At 35.9% G+C, this 19,747-nt stretch overlaps 1 long non-coding RNA gene across 1 annotated transcript; it reads right to left on the reverse strand.

The window, feature by feature from the left end:
• Window positions 1–5,792: 5,792 nt before the first annotated feature.
• On the reverse strand, window positions 5,793–10,606 carry LOC306876939. Its single transcript, XR_013784859.1, has 3 exons — window positions 10,517–10,606; window positions 10,349–10,419; window positions 5,793–9,534 (listed from the first exon to the last, which is right to left on the reverse strand). It is a non-coding gene; the product is annotated as an uncharacterized lncRNA (long non-coding RNA).
• Window positions 10,607–19,747: the final 9,141 nt, after the last annotated feature.

Here is a 19,747-nt window from a genome sequence, read left to right on the forward strand (position 1 = left end):
TCATTATTTACAAAATCGGTAAGTGTATGATGAATGGTGTTTTAAAAATCTGTTCAGATTTTTCTGGACCTTGACCGTGTAATTTACTTGGCAGTCAATGGGACATTGACAAGCCTCCCGGTTTTCATCCAAAATATCTGAAATTGTGTTCAGAAGACGAACGAAGCTTTTATGGATTTGGAACGACATGGTGTTAAGTAATTAATGACAAAATTTTAATTTTGGTGTGGAGTATTCCTTTTAAAACTGTTTCATTATTCAGATGTAAATTTGTGTAAATAAATTTCCTGAAGAGGAATTCTTGAGAAGCAATTGAAAAAATTAAAATTCTATTTTTCTCTTACAAGTTAGGGTTAGTATCATGATTTTGTTCTTTGAAAAATATTGTGCAGGGAACTGTACTTTAGCTTGTATTTTCCCAATCAGGTTTATAGTGTTTTTATCAATATTCGATTGACCCTTTTGGGCTCCAATATAGCTCTGATAATATATGTGGACAAAAATTACATTGTATTTTTAATCCTGAATACTAGCTACACAAGTGTAATAAGAAGTAAAATCAAAACATACAAATAAAGGTCCATGATTCTGCACCAGAAGTGACAGACACAGTAGATAAAGAGCAGTCCTCCAAATCTGAAGTAATCAGCTGGATCCTTGCTGCATCTGGGGGTTAAATACAAACCCGATTCCAAAAAAGTTGGGACACTGTACAAATTACGAATAAAAAAGGAATGCAATAATTTACAAATCTCATAAACTTATATTTTATTCACAATATAATATAGATAACATATCAAATGTTGAAAGTGAGACATTTTGAAATGTCATGCCAAATATTGGCTCATTTTGGATTTCATGAGAGCTACACATTCCAAAAAAGTTGGGACAGGTAGCAATAAGAGGCCGGAAAAGTTAAATGTACATATAAGGAACAGCTGGAGGACCAATTTGCAACTTATTAGGTCAATTGGCAACATGATTGGGTATAAAAAGAGCCTCTCAGAGTGGCAGTGTCTCTCAGAATTCAAGATGGCAAGAGGATCACCAATTCCCCCAATGCTGCGGCGAAAAATAGTGGAGCAATATCAGAAAGGAGTTTCTCAGAGATAAATTGCAAAGAGTTTGAAGTTATCATCATCATCTACAGTTTATAATATCATCCAAAGATTCAGAGAATCTGGAACAATCTCTGTGCGTAAGTGAAGTGACATTCAGCCAAGTATGGTGACCCATACTCGGAATTCGTGCTCTGCATTTAACCCATCCAACGTGCACACACACAGCAGTGAGCACACACACAGCAGTGAACACACACACACCGTGAACATACACCCGGAGCAGTGGGCAGCCATTTTATGCTGCAGCGCCCGGGGAGCAGTTGGGGGTTCGGTGCCTTGCTCAAGGGCACCTCAGTCGTGGTATTGAGGGTGGAGAGAGCGCTGGAGCATTCACTCCCCCCACCTACAATTCCTGCCGGCCAGAGACTCGAACCCGCAACCTTCGGATTACAAGTCTGACTCTCTAACCATTAGGCCACGACTTCCCCATAAGGGTCAAGGCCGGAAAACCATACTGGATGCCCGTGATCTTCGGGCCCTTAGACGGCACTGCTACTGTAATGAATGCTACTGTAATGGAAATCACAACATGGGCTCAGGAATACTTCCAGAAAACATTGTCGATGAACACAATCCACTGTGCCATTCGCCGTTGCCGGCTAAAACTCTATAGGTCAAAAAAGAAGCCATATCTAAACATGATCCAGAAGCGCAGGCATTTTCTCTGGGCCAAGGCTTATTTAAAATGGACTGCGGCAAAGTGGAAAACTGTTCTGTGGTAAGAAGAATTAAAATTTGAAGTTCTTTTTGGAAAATTGGGACGCCATGTCATCCGGACTAAAGAGGACAAGGACAACCCAAGTTGTTATCAGCGCTCAGTTCAGAAGCCTGCATCTCTGATGGTATGGGTTTGCATGAGTGCATGTGGCATGGGCAGCTTACACATCTGGAAAGGCACCATCAGTGCTGAAAGGTATATCAAAGTTCTAGAACAACATATGCTCCCATCCAGACGTTGTCTCTTTCAGGGAAGACCTTGCATTTTCCAACATGACAATGCCAGACCACATAGTGCATCAATTACAACATCATGGCTGCGTAGAAGGAGGATCCGGGTACTGAAATGGCCAGCCTGCAGTCCAGATCTTTCACCCATAGAAAACATTTGGCGCATCATGGGAAGATGCGACAAAGAAGACCTAAGACAGTTGAGCAACTAGAAGCCTGTATTAGACAAGAATGGGACAACATTCCTATTCCTAAACTTGAGCAACTTGTCTCCTCAGTCCCCAGACGTTTGCAGACTGTTATAAAAAGAAGAGGGGCTGCCACACAGTGGTAAACATGGCCTTGTCCCAACTTTTTTGAGATGTGTTGATGCCATGAAATTTAAAAAACTTATTTTTCCCTTAAAATGATACATTTTCTCAGTTTAAACATTTGATATGTCATCTATGTTGTATTCTGAATAAAATATTGAAATTTGAAACTTCCAAATCATTGCATTCTGTTTTTATTCACAATTTGTACAGTGTCACAACTTTTTTGGAATCGGGTTTGTAAAAAAAAAAAAGACGACAGATTTATTGAAAAGTCCTTAAAAAGGAGGATTCCATTTGTGTACCTTTTCTTTAAAAAACATTTGACATTATGAGATATTCTGACTAATTGAATTATCTAGCTGTGACCTAATGGTTAGAGAGGCAGATTTGTAGCCTGAAGGTCATGGGTTCGAGTCTCAGTCCTGGCAGGAAACCCACTAGTGTAAACAGCGCTTGAGGTACCCTTGAGCAAGGCACGTAACCCTACTTGTAATTATAAATACATTTACATTTAGCAGACGCTGTTATCCAAAGCGGCTTACTTTGCATTCAAGTTACAGTTTCTACATTTTATCAGCTCTTGCTTTCCCTGGGAATCGAACCCATGATCTTGGCATTGCTAGCGCCATGCTCTACTATTTGAGCTACAGGAAATACAAATAAAGACATGAGTATTCACAACAAATAATATGTATGTATGTTATGTATCATAACAAAGTAAACTAATTTTGTACCCAGAAAAATGGCAATTAGTACACTAAAAAAAAAAATATAATTAATATTTTTATCAATTGCTAATATGCTAATACCTGTATATTTATAACTAATAAAAGTATTAATCTGTTTACACTGCTTTTCTATCACACGTGGGTGATGTCTAACAAATGTACTTGAGGAGATCATTAAATTACTCAAGTATCTTCATACTTCATCCATCTTATTCCTAAACGCAGAAGTAAGCCTATGGGCGAGACTTCAAGTTCATTAGCCTTAAATAACAATAAGAATAACAACATGCAGTAAACAGTAAAACTGTTTGTATTAGAAACCAGTGTGTTCATAATTAAGATAATACACTAAAATAATATGGTATGACACACCAATTTGCAATATCAAGCAGCAAAACGAGCAGTTCTGTACAGCTAAAAAAGTAAAAATATCTGGAAGCAAGACCCATAAAATCTATAAATGGGCCATTTTTATGTGAAGAATAAGGTGGATATGATGAAAATTATGTCATCGTTTACTTTTCCAACCTGCATAACTGACTTTTTTTTTCTGTGGAACACAAAAGAAGATTAAAAAAGACACGAGGGTTAGAAAATGATGAGGGAGTTTTGATTTTGAGTGAGCTAAACTCAAGAATTAAGTTTGAATCAGAGTGCTGCCTTGGTGCAGAGTTTGCCTGCTTTGCCCATGTTCACATTTCAGCACATGATCATTAAAGTATTATGAATACTCACTTTTACAGAAGATCATATGGCAGAAGATTTTCAATCCCAAAACCTCTGGACCATGAGAGGGAAAACACACACACACGAATATTTAACAGGTTTAATAAAACAATAGTAATTGTTGACTTACTGACAGAGACAGACAGGCTTACAAAAAGGTTGCCTACTCACCAGCTTTATACAAACACTTAGCAGTAAGTTGGATCCGAAAGCATGGTTTTCATAGTATTCTTCAGGTGGTTTCATGATCTCTCTGTTTAACGAGTCTACATGTCAGTCGTTCATGTTCCAGAGTGAGACATTTTATTTTACAATAAAATAACAATATCGTTATTTTTACTATTTCATTCTGTTATTAAAACTAAGATCAGCAAAAGGCGGCATTCAGTACTTAACTCATATTAAGTTCAAGCATCCCGCTATTTATTCTGTCATTCATGTGTATGTATCTATTACATAAACCTCCATAACTTGTAGTACTAACGTTACGCAGATATATTTACATTTTGCGATATATAAAACAACAACAACGAGTCACTTTTAATCATGCCCAAGTCATCGTCATTACACACAGCCTTATCTGGACAGTATTAAAACATAATAACAAAACACAGTAACAGATTATGTCATCACGATTATCATATCACTTTAACAGTAACAAAAAACAATTACAAAAGGTATTTACCTTCTGCCGTTTCCATTATGTGTCCATAGCCATTGTGTCTGTGTTCATATTCGTGCTTTTTCGTTCTCAATCGACACCACATAACTCAAAATCGGTCAAAATAATAAATCATGTGTCAGATATGTGACAATCCATGTTAAAGCCATTCTTAGAGCACTGAACGGAGCAGGACTGCAGATAAACAGAGCAGCACTAATGACTGAGGTGAACATTCAAATTTGAGCGGGAGGAGGCGTGCCCTGTTGTCATTGTTCAGATTCCTGGATGACATTCAGATTAACCAATCACGACCAAAGCAACATAGAGTGACATCAAATAACATTGTAACTGTAGAAAAAAAAAAATAATTAAACAAAAGATAGCAAATATGTATTGATATTTATTTTTTAGGCTGTTACATGTAAGTAATTGGTAAAATTGTGTTTTCACTTATGCTCACAACCAGGGTCAGGCACATCTGTGCCATTCACTATTCACCTATAATTTCCCTATGAATTTATAGTTAAAATAGGGTTAGGTTTAGGAGTACAGAGAAGGTCTGTACATGTCTGGCTATACTTGTAAAGTACAGTTACATTCACATGACCAATAATGACCCTTTTGAACTTTAACAAATCCCTTGCCTCAACTGTATAACCACTCTTATGCCTAAATGCAGCTGTGCATACAACTGTGGCATTTTCTGTATCTGACTCTTTGCTGTAAGTGTTACATCACCTGTTGGTTTAGGTTTATTCCTTTGTCCACAGTAACTTACTACAAACACTGTCATAATTGCAACATTTGTCTACAGATTACACTGTTGACTGCAGTGGCAATGCTGTTAAAGCATTCATGGTATGGGAAAATGTAAACTGTAAATGTTGATGTGCAACTAATTCAACAATAATTGAGGCCTTTGATAATGAATGTACTCTTATTCATTTCATCACTGTATTGCTTGCAACAGCAAGATGACTCAATGGTTATGCAGTCACCTCACAGCAAGGTGTTTCCATAAAGCAGACATGCACCTTTGACAAATTGAGGATTCTAAATTTTCCATATTTGAATGTATGTTTTCTACACATTGTATGGAATGTACTGTATGCATTCCAGTCCTCTCAGACCCTTTTCTCTATGCTCTGTTTTTTTCTCATTTCAAATTTCTCAGTAGGTATAGGGTTTCTCTCACACAAATGCATACTCTGATCAGATAACATACCAATATTTTACGATGGCTGTATGACGTGTTTGTGAAGTCAATGTTTTTTTTTGTTTGTTTGTTTTTGAGAGTTTGAGCTTTTAAAGATTATGCATACTTTTCTCTGTTCACATTTCCATTGCAAAGCAATTTGGATCTGCTGGTGTGTGAGCAGAGGCCTAAAAGTTTCAACATGGAGAGTAGTGCAGCTTTAAATAACAGACTATGCATATTTTAATGTAATGAAATAAGTCAGCTATATTTGTGTTCAGAATTGCAGAGTTTAGATGTAAAAACACCTAAATATAAAACTGATATGATGTGCTTTAAAATTACAAAGAAAAATGCTAAAAAGCTAGTATGGACATAAACCTTTAATGAGCTACAAATTACAGATTATTTGTGTGAATTTACATGAATTTATATGCAATTTAAGACAACAGAAAAAATACAGTATAAATAATACAACCATTTTCCATTTTCCTTTTTCCATTTGTCTTAAAAAATGAGAACTACTATAATTTGTGATTAATAACATTATAGCTACTTAAAATAACAGTTGTTAATTTATAGAAGTTGTTCTAAAGAATTTTGCTAATAATTTAAAATAACAGAAAAATGCTGTAAAAACAGCATTAAATGTACAGTTATCTTGTGAAAATTGTTGTTGTTTTTTTTACCTCATGACTATATCAGTATTTGACATCAATATGACATCGGCTTAAGACATTGGCTCGACTTTGGATTTTGATTTGTTAATGCCACAACCTAAAACTAACAAGAGATCAACGTCTAATGATGTAAGAATTTGACGTTGTGTGGACATTACCATTATAACATCTACGAGACGTTGGGTTTTGGTCGCCATACCTAACAACTGAATGTCAGTAACTGACATGAATATGACGTTGGCTTGAGACGTTGACTCGACTTTGGATTTTAGTTAGTTAATACCTAGTTAATACCTAAAACTAACAAAAGACCAACGTCTAATGATGTTAGAGTTTGACATTGAGTGGGCATTACCATTACGAGGTCTAGGAGTTGTTGGGTTTTGGTTGCTATACCTGACGACTAAATATCAGTATTTGACGTCAATGTGACATTGGCTTGAGACGTTGAATATTGGTTAGTTAATGCCACAACCTAACTAAAGATAAACCTCAAATGATGTTATAATTTGACGTTGTGTGGATGTTACCATTATGACGTCTAGGAGACGTTGGGTTTTGGTTGCCATACCTGACGACTATATATCAGTATTTGACGTCAATGTGACGTTGGTTTGAGACATTGGCTCGACGTTGGATTTGGGTTAGTTAATGCCACAACCTAATACTAACTATAGATCAAGGTCAAATTGTGTTATAATTTGACGTTGTGTGGACATTACCATTATGACATCTAGGAGACGTTGGGTTTTGGTTGCCATACCTGACGACTATATATCAGTATTTGACGTCAATGTGACGTTGGCTTGAGACGTTGGCTCGACGTTGGATTTTGGTTAGTTAATGCCACAACCTAAAAACAACTGAAGATCAACGTCAAGTGATGTTAGAATCTGACGTTGTGTGGACGTTACCATTATGACGTCTAGGCGACGTTGGGTTTAAATAACTAAAGTTTTGGGTTGGAATAACTAAACTAAACTAAAATAAAACAACATTTTCCTGCGGGTTAGATGTGAATATTTAGAAGAAAATCAGGCTAACCTATTTTTAAAGTGAAAAAAGTCTGGGTTATATAGCACTGCAGAAGTCTTAAGCTTGACAAAAGTAAAAGAGTAAATAAAGGAATTACGTACGATTAACTAAATAAAATGAATAAAACAAAACAAACTAAACATTTTCCTGCAACTTAGGAGATATGATTGTTAAAAAGAAGTTGTGTAACCTAATTTAAAAGTGAAAAGCTTTAGGATGAATGCTGAATCGTTTCCATTAATTAAGATTCTTAATTTCAACATTTGATTCTTTTAACATTTAAGTCTTCGCGTTGGTCTCTCCACCCGTGTTAGGGGCCTGGCAGTAGGCTTGGTCGCAGCGCTCGTAACCTCATTCTGAGTTTGACATAGCCGTGAGAGCATCACCGCTAGATGTTTGGTTCTTTTTTATTTTTGTTTAACTTCTGTCAATGTAGCTAATGATAGATCACAAGATAGATTTCGACAAGTGTCTTATGCTCTTACTTAACGGTCTGATATTTTTTATTTCACGCCACGGTAAGATAAGTCAGCTCTATATTATTTAACTTGTGATGTTAGACTACAACGTACATTTTGACATGTATCTTATTGTTTTAACTAACCTCAGATGCTTTTTTGTTTTATTTTCTAACTTTTAACAAACTCTTTTGTTAAACTTTTCCTAAAATTGTTTTAACAACTTGACTTGCAGGGATAAAACAGTCGTTGATCGTTTTACGTGTATGTTTGATGTTTTTTCTTGATATGTGTGTGAAAACACTTTAATAAAAACTACCTTTTATCCCATTAAACACAATTTCACCATTTAAAGTTTAAAAACACATAACAACGATCCCCCACACAAAAACACATTCAGTCATAAATTCCTTAAGATCACTGAGGTGGATGAAACAGATGGCCACTTAGATGGGTGGGGTGTACAAAAAAGTTTCCGAACAGGAGGAAGGGGTGGGGGGATGGAATTTTTAAGAGGGGGCAATAAATCAAATTTTGGACACATAGTGCACTAAGGTCTCTCTTTAGTATCTGATTTTTTTTCACAATTATCTCTGTACTTATCCATTATTTAAAAAAATGACTGTCAAAGTGATGTAAATTCATTGGTCAAAAGATGAAGTAGCATAAAAACTTGAAAAACTCAAAACATGTATGAGGGAGAAGGGATATAGACACAGATATGGAATAAAAATAACTTCTCTTGAAGAAACATTTTCATTGTGTGGCTCATTCAAAGTGAACGTCAGACTTAGAATGGTATCCCTAGTGAAAAATAAATGTATTTGAAATACATTTATTTCATGCTAAGTATAGTACAAATACATTTTTTATATTTATGTACTCAATAAAATGTCCTGCAATTGTACTTTTAGTATACTAAAAACTGGTATACTTAAAGTCTGCTAAATTGGAACAACAAATTTTGTACTTGAAGCACTTTAATTGTAAGGAAGTAGTGCTGAAGTATAATTAAAGATATACTTAGTATATTTTATTGTGCTGAAGTGGAATTATTTCAAGTATATGTAACCCTATTTACAATATAATAACAGAGTAACAGGTAAATAGTTATCTTTAGCAGTATTTGGACCAGTAACAGAAGATACTAAGTCGTTAAGAGCCAGTGGTTTGACATCAATAAAGACGGAAGACAGTAACTTGAGTTGTTGTGATCACTCTTTGTTTAACAACAGGAACAATAAAAAACAGTGTAACAATTTAGTTCAGAGAATGTATACAAAGAAGTAAGAAAATAATAAAGCCGGCATAAGGTTCCCTTAAAACAAAAGAAATAAACCCAGTTCCAAAAATAGTCTTATTGCTCGTTGGGGCCCTTTTTCTTTTGGTTAAATCAGTGTCATGACGGTACCAGTATCTGTTCCGGTATCAGTATGCCAGTGCTCGTGGATCCTACCACACAATCCGTGAAGAAGGGAAAGTGAGACTGCGCATAGACTTTTGCTCGTGGGTCCGTGGCTCGCCACCCAACGTACACTGGGAATCTTTCGGGGGTTCAGGGTGTGAACATCCAATTCAAATCCAACCGAAAGGCTTCAGCTCCAGGTCGGGCGTGACTTCCGATCCATGTGCATCACTGGAATGAATCTGGCAAAAAAACCTGACCTATGGGTTGGCCAGAAGAAATCCAAAAGCTCATTACATTCATATTCTGTCTATCTCATGCATTATCACCAATCAATAACATTCCACTTTATATCAACTGGTTCAAATCATGTTCTCAAGAAGGTTCAGTCGTACGACCATAATATATCAAGTATCAGATCCGAGTGTTTATAGTAGTGAACTATAAATATATCCTAAAGTGCTTTTACATCCATGTTCATTCATTTTAAACAAAACCAATTTCAAGTATTAATAGTTATTGCTATTCAAAGTAGTAACAAACTCACAATACAAATGCAATACAAATGAGAACTACAATTTGTGCAAAACAAATAATGCAAGAACATTCATAGAGATCTAGGAGGTGCTAGAAAGGCTAAGCGTGCTTTATCATCCCTCCCTGCACCGGTAACAATGAGGGAATGCACTAAATATTGACCTCTTAAATCACTGACAAGAAATTCACATACATATGCTGTAACACTTTCTTTCCGTTTACACACATAGTAAACATACTGATATAGAAAATAGCATCTTTTGTAAACTCAACTGAAAATAAATCCATTTTTACAAGGATAAGAGTGCATGTAGCACTAAGCACCCAAGCTAGCAGGGTAGCTAGGCCCACATTAGCAACATTAGCATTGTGATACAGCACTGAGTAGCTATTACAGCCGTTAACAGCCTTTCTAAACGGCAGCTTATCAACTGTTACCATTTCCAGCATAATTAGTTCCTTTACAAGTAACCTAACAGGTCTCAGAGTTGTTTTTTTATTTTTATTTCCTTTATTTTTATTTTTTTTTCCACTCACCGTTGAGTCAATGAGTGGGTCTCTCTAGATTGGCTGTCTGATCAGCGGCAGCCGTCTGCTGATCGCGCTCTCTATAGAGTGTAAACATGACAATATAACCGTCATCATATGTTTAACATCCTCATTAATTAATGGAATCCTGTTGGAGGGGATATTTATGTTCCTTACCCTAAGGACGGTAATTAATTCGGAATTCAGCTAGGAACGAAACAGCCATGAAGTCTTTTGGTCAGGAAGTAGCTAACAGGAAGTGAAGGCGGAGCTCGATTGCCTGAAGCTTTGGAGCTCAGTGATTGGTTAGCTCCTCACAAAAGGAGCATGGGAATTGTAGTGCGAACAATTTTTCGGGGGGGAAAATCGCTTTTTTTTCCTTTCTTTTTATGCATTTTATCACTTATTGTAGATGGCGTTTTTTTCTAAACCAACCTTTTTAACAAACACATATTTATTCATTGTCATCACTTAACTATTTTTTCTCTTTATACATAAAAAAATGTACTTTGATTAATTAACTTAAACATTTATCTCAAGACTCAATTAACTTTAAGAAAGGGATTATTATGCTAAGACTTCGTTCTAAGACCTGGTTACATATACTTCAGATAAACTTAAAATATTTAGCATTTAAAGTCTGATATTATTTTCAAAAAATCATACAATCCTCATCAAAAGTGACTTTAAAACACATTTTAGACTTAATATAAAGAAAAGTGCATTGTGCACAAGTAATATGCCAAGTAAAGTTTAAATATATTTTTTTTTATATCTTGTTATCTGTCAGTAAAAATGCTAATAGATTTGAACTATACTTAGAATGAAATGTATTTTAAATATATTACTTTTTTTTACTAGGGATGTCTTTGAAAAAGATGTGTAAAAAACTTTTCTGTCTTAAAGCAATCTCAGTTTTACCCTGTTCAAACGAACAGAACATTCAGTAGTTATTCCTCTTTAGGTGGGTTTTGGGATGTTTGAGAATTGTATTGTATTGTTTGAGTTCTTAATTAAGTAAACCATTTTTGAAAACACAATGAAGATCATCATCACATACATACTTGGCCAGCCATAAATCCATAACACTGTACAGCTTGATGTGTATGCATTAATTCAAAGCTTCGGGCAGTATGGGGTGTACAACACAGACACAGACACACTCAGTCGAGAGTTACAAGCGGTCTGTCTGCTGTAGATGGTAGACTCACATGCCAAAAGGAGAACTGCATATTTGTAGAGGACTCAAGATATCAGTGTTCCAACTGGACCTCAGCCTCCAGAAATAGAGACAATTTTAGAAGAATGATATTAAAATAAGTGTACTGTCCTAGGGAATTAAAGAAGATGGATGTTGGAGAACATGATGCTGTATTATACTAATTTTATTAAGAATGACTTTTCATAATGTTATTTTTGTACACAGTGGTGTGAACTGGGAGAGGTAAGATGTACAGTAGTTTATTGTCCTAACACTTTTGAAATCACACTGAGTTTTCTAACATCATGAAATCTCTAGTCCAGAGGGAAACAATGTGCTTTAAAAACAACACCACATTATATCCAGGATGATTCACATCATAAAAGAGAACTGGGTAAAACTGGGTTTAATAAAAGTTAGGTTCTATCATCACTATTTTTGGCACAACGTCACAAAGGTGTTCTGAATCATCCCTCAATTTTTAATCAATAAATCCGGAGGAACAAATGATTTTCATTTCATTTCATTTTCATTTATTTATTTAATCAGGGACAATGCAACATGATAGTACATAACTAAAAGCAAAATGTCCAAAACTGGCTAATTTTCATCCGTAGTCCCTTGGCAGGTTGATGTTAAGGACACAAAGAGAATATAAACAAAGAATATTAATACTCAAAATTAAGGGCAGGGAGGAAATATAAAAACAGGGAGACAATATGAACTATGACATACTGCCATATCAATAGATCACTGTAAATGATCACAATTTTGATGGGTCAATAACATATTCTCAGCTTTATCGAGAAACCACAGTGTCCTTTTAAATGTTTTAATTCTTTCAGCTCTACAAGGAGTCTATTCCACTCATGTGCTCCTCTAAAAGCAAAAGATAACTGATCAAAGGTAGTTCTTCTTAATGGCATATTACAATCACCTCTAATACCAGCACGTGTACACCGTCCTGTTCTTTGAGCAATGTAATCCTTTAAAACATGTGGACAAAACCATTTAAGACCTTAAAAATAAGTACTAAATCAGCAAATTGAATCAAATGTTCCCAACTTAAAATATACAACTTGGTTAATCTAAAACCTTAGGAGTTTGTTTATAAATAATTTCAACTGGTTAAAGAAAAGCTACAAACCTACATGTTTGTGTCCAGGTAGTCATACAATATGTGATATGAGGAATAATCACTGAATTCATGAATAGAACTGCTGCTTCATTAGTCAAACTATTTATAATAAATCTGAGATTCAATAAATATAATTTTCACTATAGCTAAATTTAATTTTCACTTTTTAAATTATGGCTCCTAAAACTGAGAATTTTAAATAATTTTCCATGTCATTAAATACTATTTATAGAACTTAATTTGTACTGAATCAGAACATTTGGACAAAACTGTATATATATATATATATATATATATATATATATATAATAAACGTGTAGCAGTGCAGTCAGAGAAGTGCACTTTATCGTTCAGGAGGAGCTGGAAAACCCAGACAATAGCCTCTTTTCTTTCAGCGAGGACAGAATCTTGACTTGCTGCCTTTCAGCACACAGGAAGTCATGATCAGCTGTCAGGAGCAGCATGGTGAGGAGCTTCCTTATCAGGTTATTGGTGGCGTCTCACATAAATGCATGTCACATACCTCAGGCATCCATCACTGTCTGTGCCAGTTCCAGTCAATCACACCCCCCACTATTCTGTCTCTTTCTCACCCTGCCCCAGACATCAACTTATCCTTTTCTTCCTCCTGTCTTCCACACTCTTCACTGTTCATGCTCTCCTACAGTTTATCAAAATGGACACCAAATGTTGCTTACACTTCAAATACCGTTTTGTTTTTTTTCATTTAATTGTACTTTTACTATTCATATTTTCGTTATGCTGTGTCATTTCAAATTATTTCAATTTATGATTCCCAGTCAGTTATACATATTTCACCAAACTAAGGTCAATTGCACTTAAAACAATTAAATCTATGAAGGTAATACATTCATTATGGCACAACATTAGAATGATGGAAGAATCTTTCATTGATTACATATTCAGCTATACTGTAAATTACAATTTAAAATGCACGTTTATCACACAGTTGCACAATGATTATTATTTTTCAAGTGTTTTTGTAATGAGGGGTCTGAGGTAGAGGGATCCATTTGCAGCTTTATTGATAAGACAGGGTCAAACAGGCAGAGATCATTAAACAGCAACAGGGGTGTCAGAGATAAATCAGAATCCATAAACGATATCCAGGCCAGAGTCGAGGCAGGCGGCAGACAGAGGAAGTAAACAAGAGTCCAGAGACCAGGGGGCTGTTCCATAAACCAAGATTAGAGTATAAGCCAGGCTTATTTCGGTTAGTCAGGCTTATTTTTGGTAGATTCGGTTTCATAAATCAAACTTAAAAAAAGTTCAAACTCAGTTACCCCGGCAACTTATGCTGGCAAACTAACCTGGTCCGGAGCAGGCTAACTGTCAGGCTAAGCTGAGCTCCTCTAACACTGACCAATAGGAACGCATCGATATTACCACTGACTCTCTCACATACAGTCAGTTTAATTTATTATCGGTCCAAAAATAAAAGTATACAGAAAATACACCTTAAATAATCAAATAAATAAAAAATAGGCTACAACCAACTGTATTTAATGTATTGTGCCCAAAATGTAGGCGAATGACTCTTTAACATTGTGGCTACTTGTGCATGCAGTTGATCAGAAGTTTCTAGCCATGCAGGCTTTCTCTCTGAATTTATGACAGCTGTACCTTTTATGGTTATTAGAACATTAAAACATTACAATCTAAAATGTCTCTTTAAAGCATTAAAGCATAAAAACACAATCAAAAGTTAAAATCACTGAATTAAAAATGTAAATTTATAATAGAAATCAGAGTACATTTTAACTGATAAGAAGAACACACATTTAAGTGAAGTGACATACTGCCAAGTATGGTGACCCATACTCGGAATTCGTGCTCTGCATTTAACCCATCCAACGTGCACACACACAGCAGTGAACACACACACACCGTGAACACACACCCGGAGCAGTGGGCAGCCATTTATGCTGCGGCGCCCGGGGAGCAGTTGGGGGTTCGGTGCCTTGCTAAAGGGCACTTCAGTCGTGGTATTGAGGGTGGAGAGAGCGCTGGACATTCACTCCCCCGACCTACAATCCCTGCCGGCCCGAGACTCGAACCCGCAACCTTTGGATTACGAGTCCAACTCTCTAACCATTAGGCCATGACTTCCCCTTTAACTCATTTGAGCTAGTGATTAACAGTTGCTGCTATCATAAAAATACACTTATATGTAGGAAATTAAAATTCTGTCACATTTAATGTCCAACAACAAATATTTTAGCAGAATGTATATTTTATTCAGAATTCTTGCGCTAGTATTCTATTCTGCTCTGTCTGTGTAGCGCGCATGCGCACCGCAGCGCTCGTTCTCTTGCATAAGCCTCGCCCACTCCTGACAGCTAAATGGATATATTTGCATGGCTTTCTGACATTTACAGATGTAAAAAATATACCTGTGACGTATCAGTTATGCACTGAGGAAAACACAATGTTTCAAATGCAGTAAACAGCACAAATATTCGCTGTTTGCTATGGAGGATCGATTTGATCCATGATCGACATTAAGGGCTGCTTCAGAATAAGCGTGTACTTCACATTATCCTGACTCACTGAACCTGGATAGCATTAGTCAGATTGCGTGAACTTGAATTGTGGTTTATGAAACCGATTTAGTCCCGATTGATTTGTTAGGTTATTTCAAGTCAGGTTTTGGACTTTAATCCCCGCTTTTCTTAGCGTCTTTTATGGAACAGCCCCCAGGTCACAAAGGCAGGTAGCAGAGAATCACAGAGTCGGATAAACAGTCCAAGGAAGTAACCGGGAAATCAATAAACATGGGCTAACCGCTCAGTATTGTAGCCAGGGCAATACAAGACTTCGCAGTGTGTTGTTGGAGATTGCAGCTTATATGGGGTAACAGTGATGGGAAACACCTGTGCCACAATCAGTGTCAGGTACAGAGCATTGTGGGAAATGCAGTTGGGTTAATATTCCTGTGATGGTGCCCTCCGGTGGTGTTCAGGGAGGGCCACAGAGGCCGAGTTTGTGACAGTTTTCTTGAAGTGTACATATTCATCAAGCCTTTAATTTCTGTCTGGTCAGAGAATAAACTCATGTAAACACAGATAAAAAGATATATAAAAAGATATATATATATATATATATATATATATATATATATATAAGGAAGATGTGGGAGAAAAAAAAATGTGGGGGATTTCAAACCAATTATGGATCAAATTACAAACAAACCTTTGTTCCAGCTGTCTCTGCTGTTCTACTGTTCCATACTGTATATTTTGGCCCCAAGCAACACAGCACTGGCCAGCATTGGTCATTGATGTTGCTCACATCTTCTTACACCATATCCACGTGCTCATTTAATGCCCACCCTTGAACTCGAAGAGTAAAATAATAAAACAAAATGGCAAATTAACACACTAGGAAATACTATAATCATTCTGCTACACAGAAGGAAGGCAATTGAACTGGTGTGATTTCATGCAGGCTCCAGAGATCACTTCCTAAAAAAGAAGAAAAAAAAAAAACGTAATAATTAACATATTCTTTTTTTTTTTCTTAACTACAAAACTAATATTTCAGAAATTAGAAAATGAAGGTCAGATGAGCATGTGAGGGAAAAATTGGAATTAAGCAACGTTAATTGATCTTAACTGTGGTATTGCATCCATAGTGAAACTGACAGACCTGCAGAAATTCCCAATTCCAAACGGATAGTCTGGTAGTCCGGTAGTCCGGTATTCTGAGTGGTGTTTGTCCACCTGGAAATGATAGTCTTGTGGGCAGTGCTCTGGCATATGGCTCAGCTGAGGTTAAGTCCTGGCCTATGTCCTCAGTCTAATCTATGTGTACTTTTATTTCTCCTATAGGGTACTTTCGGAGAATAAGGTTATCTGAGAATAACATTATTTACCCCCTTTACACCCCCCAAAAACAACAACAAGCAAACAAAAAACACCATTTAGACATTTTTAACATAAAAGTCTACATATTCATGCTTTGTATTTATATAAACTAAAAAGATGAACATGTACTGGTAGCTGAGTTTCAACATGTACTGATGTTGCCCTCTGCTGTTAAAAAAAGGTAACACTTCATTTTAAGGACCAGTCCTCACTATTAACTAGTTGCTTATTAGCATGCATATTGGCTGCTTATTAGTTCTTATAAAGCACACATTGATGCCTTATTCTGCATGAACATATTTTAGATTCCTTAACCCAATACCTAAACTTAACAACTATCTTACTAACTATTAGTAAGCAGCACATTAGGAGTATATTGAGGCTTATAGTTAATAATAGCTAATAGTGAGAATTAAAGTCTGACCAAAAAAAATAAATAAATAAATTGTACACAGAAACGTATATGGAAAGAAATGAAGAGATCAGATGCAAAAGCCTCTAAGTACCATTTGAAATTTTCTTCTAAAATTAGCAGTTTTATCAGGATCATATGTATAGGTTCAGTAATTTCACTTTAATGGCAATAAATATGTTCTTTTCATTGAAATCTAAGCGCCAAAGTTGCAGAATTGCAACAAGACGTCATGCTTCATGAAATAGGCTGTAGTTCCTAATATGGTGTAATATCTCATTTGTATTCCCTTCTACTAGATGGCAGACATGTAGTAGCCTACTTCGATTCTAGACCAAAATTGTTGAGGAGATAGCAGAGCAAGTAAGCTATCGTGTCATTGATGCAGAAGCAGTTCAGTTCATAGAGTAAATTGTGAGATTTGTGAGAGAAAATCGCCAAATGGCTAATAAAATGTTGTACTGTGAGGATGTGTTGCAAATGTCATTCACCGATTCGGACTCTGAAGGGGAATATTTGCCTTTTGGAAATGACGTCTGATCAGCCGTCTAATGATCGCGCTTCTGCCGGTACATGGCAAGGCGCGATCGTTCACAAAGCACAAACAAGTGATCATTTCAACACATTGCCCTGAATATTACTGATGAACTGATCAAAAAGTAGGCTACTGTTCACAGTCGTTTTACTACTATATAGTATAGTAATATAGTAATAATTTAGTACTTTCTCCTGTTTTATTTTTGGGTTCCTCTTTTCTGATCATTTGGAATGAGGAGAAAAAAAAAAAATCAAACATCAATTCAATATCTACTATTTCCTGAATATTATGAAATTCAAGAGGGCCACCCCCTGATGACATCATAAAATGCTAATTAGATTAGTATATTTACACCCCACATAAACTTTCGGTCATGACCAACATTTTTCTAATTTACAGTAGATCTCTATCTTTAAGACCTTTCAAGCCACAAGCTTTTGAAATCTTGATTTCAAAATCCAGCATTTTTTTCCAAAAATCCCTGGCACCTAAAGGGTTAAAGTTAAACAACTGAACATAAACTAGGAGCCTGAGAAAAATGAAAATTTTAAAAGAAAATTTCAAAAGGCTTTTTGGCTTTTGCATCTGAACTCTTCAAATATAAATGGTACTCAAGAACAAGAAGTATGGCATTATATATTGTCAGTATAGGCATAATGACCTGTACAGTACCTATACTGAAAAACAAAGATGTGACCCTGGACCACAAAACCAGTCTTAAGTCGCTGGGGTATATTTGTAGCAATAGCCAAAAATTCTATATGGGTCAAAATTATAAATTTTTCTTTTATGCCGAAAATCATTAGGATATTAACTGAAGATCATGTTCCATGAAGATATTTTGTAAATGTATTACCGTAAATATATAAAAACTTCATTTTTGATTAGTAATATGCATAGCTAAGAACTTCATTTGGACAATTTTAAAGGCGATTTTCTCAATATTTAGATTTTTTTGCACCCTCACATTCCAGATTTTCAAATAGTTGTATCTCGGCCAAATATTGCCAGATCCTAACAAACCATGCATCAATGGAAAGCTTATTTATTCAAATCCAGGGTCACAAATAGTGACTGGATAACAAAAATACTGAATGTAATGTGCAAGATGTCAATGCCATTTGTTGATTCTAGCTTACTCAACTGGGGATTTTAAAATCAAATATCTTGAAGAGCTGTTGATCCATGCAATGCTATGAGCAACAGTTATTCAACTAGCCCATGCCTCCATACAGACTAGATATGACACTAGATATGATTGACCACTGTTCAAGCCTGGAGTTAAATCCATATCCAGATATAAAACTTGCTAAATGTGTTCAGAGAGGCCTCTCCTGCTGCAAACTAAATATATTGTAAAGATGCCCCTTTAGATAACACCAGAGATGATGCCACACTCAAGGTAGAGTGTGCTCTGCATAAAAAAAAAAAAAAAAATCAAACAATTCACCATAGAGAAACTAGAGAAATCACAGTCATTACCCAGTGTGACATCCTTTGTTTCATAGCCACAATCACTGACTTGAGCGGGCAATGTAAATCTCCTCATCCTCATTAGACAATGCCTGACCAATCATTTATCCTCAGATGACCCAAAAGGTGGAGGAAAAAAGACTGCAATTTCACTACTTGAGAGCTGAAAGAACTGGAAGTAACCTTAGGAACACACACAAAAAAAAAACAAATCTGTAAATCTCAGATATGTTTGAGGGATGCTAAAGCCATCCACAGCACCTTCTTAAAAGTCAGAAAACTATCAGAGGTTTGAATGGAGGCCCAGTGAGCCTTTCTAAGACCCCAAATAGGTTCAAAGAGGACAGATTGTAGCATTTGGACCAATCAGACACAATTTTGCATTTGATTTAACAAATCAGTTAGTTATTAGATTAACAAATAATCACAGACCCCTCACCCAATACACATACTGGGTGCCCGTATGTCTGTGGATGACTCCAGGCCCCGGTTCCATGGCAACCAATCTGATAACACCAGTTTTGTTGCTCAAAGGAATGTGGTCAGGGCAACACCCTTAGGAAAGAGACATTATGCCATAAAAATTGACTCTAATTAATTAATAGAAAAACCTTTCTTTGAATTAACACACATATCTTCAGGTGATTGTGTATTTTATTACTGTTCTTGTATATGTTCTTGTGTATTGCATACTGTTTTATGCATGTTTATGATAGATCACTAGTTAATATCACCTCACTTATACCATGTTTGGTCCCT

The sequence above is a fragment of the Barbus barbus genome (genome assembly GCF_936440315.1).
Source record: "Barbus barbus genome assembly, chromosome: 11".
In the NCBI taxonomy this organism is placed as follows: Eukaryota; Metazoa; Chordata; class Actinopteri; order Cypriniformes; family Cyprinidae; genus Barbus; species Barbus barbus.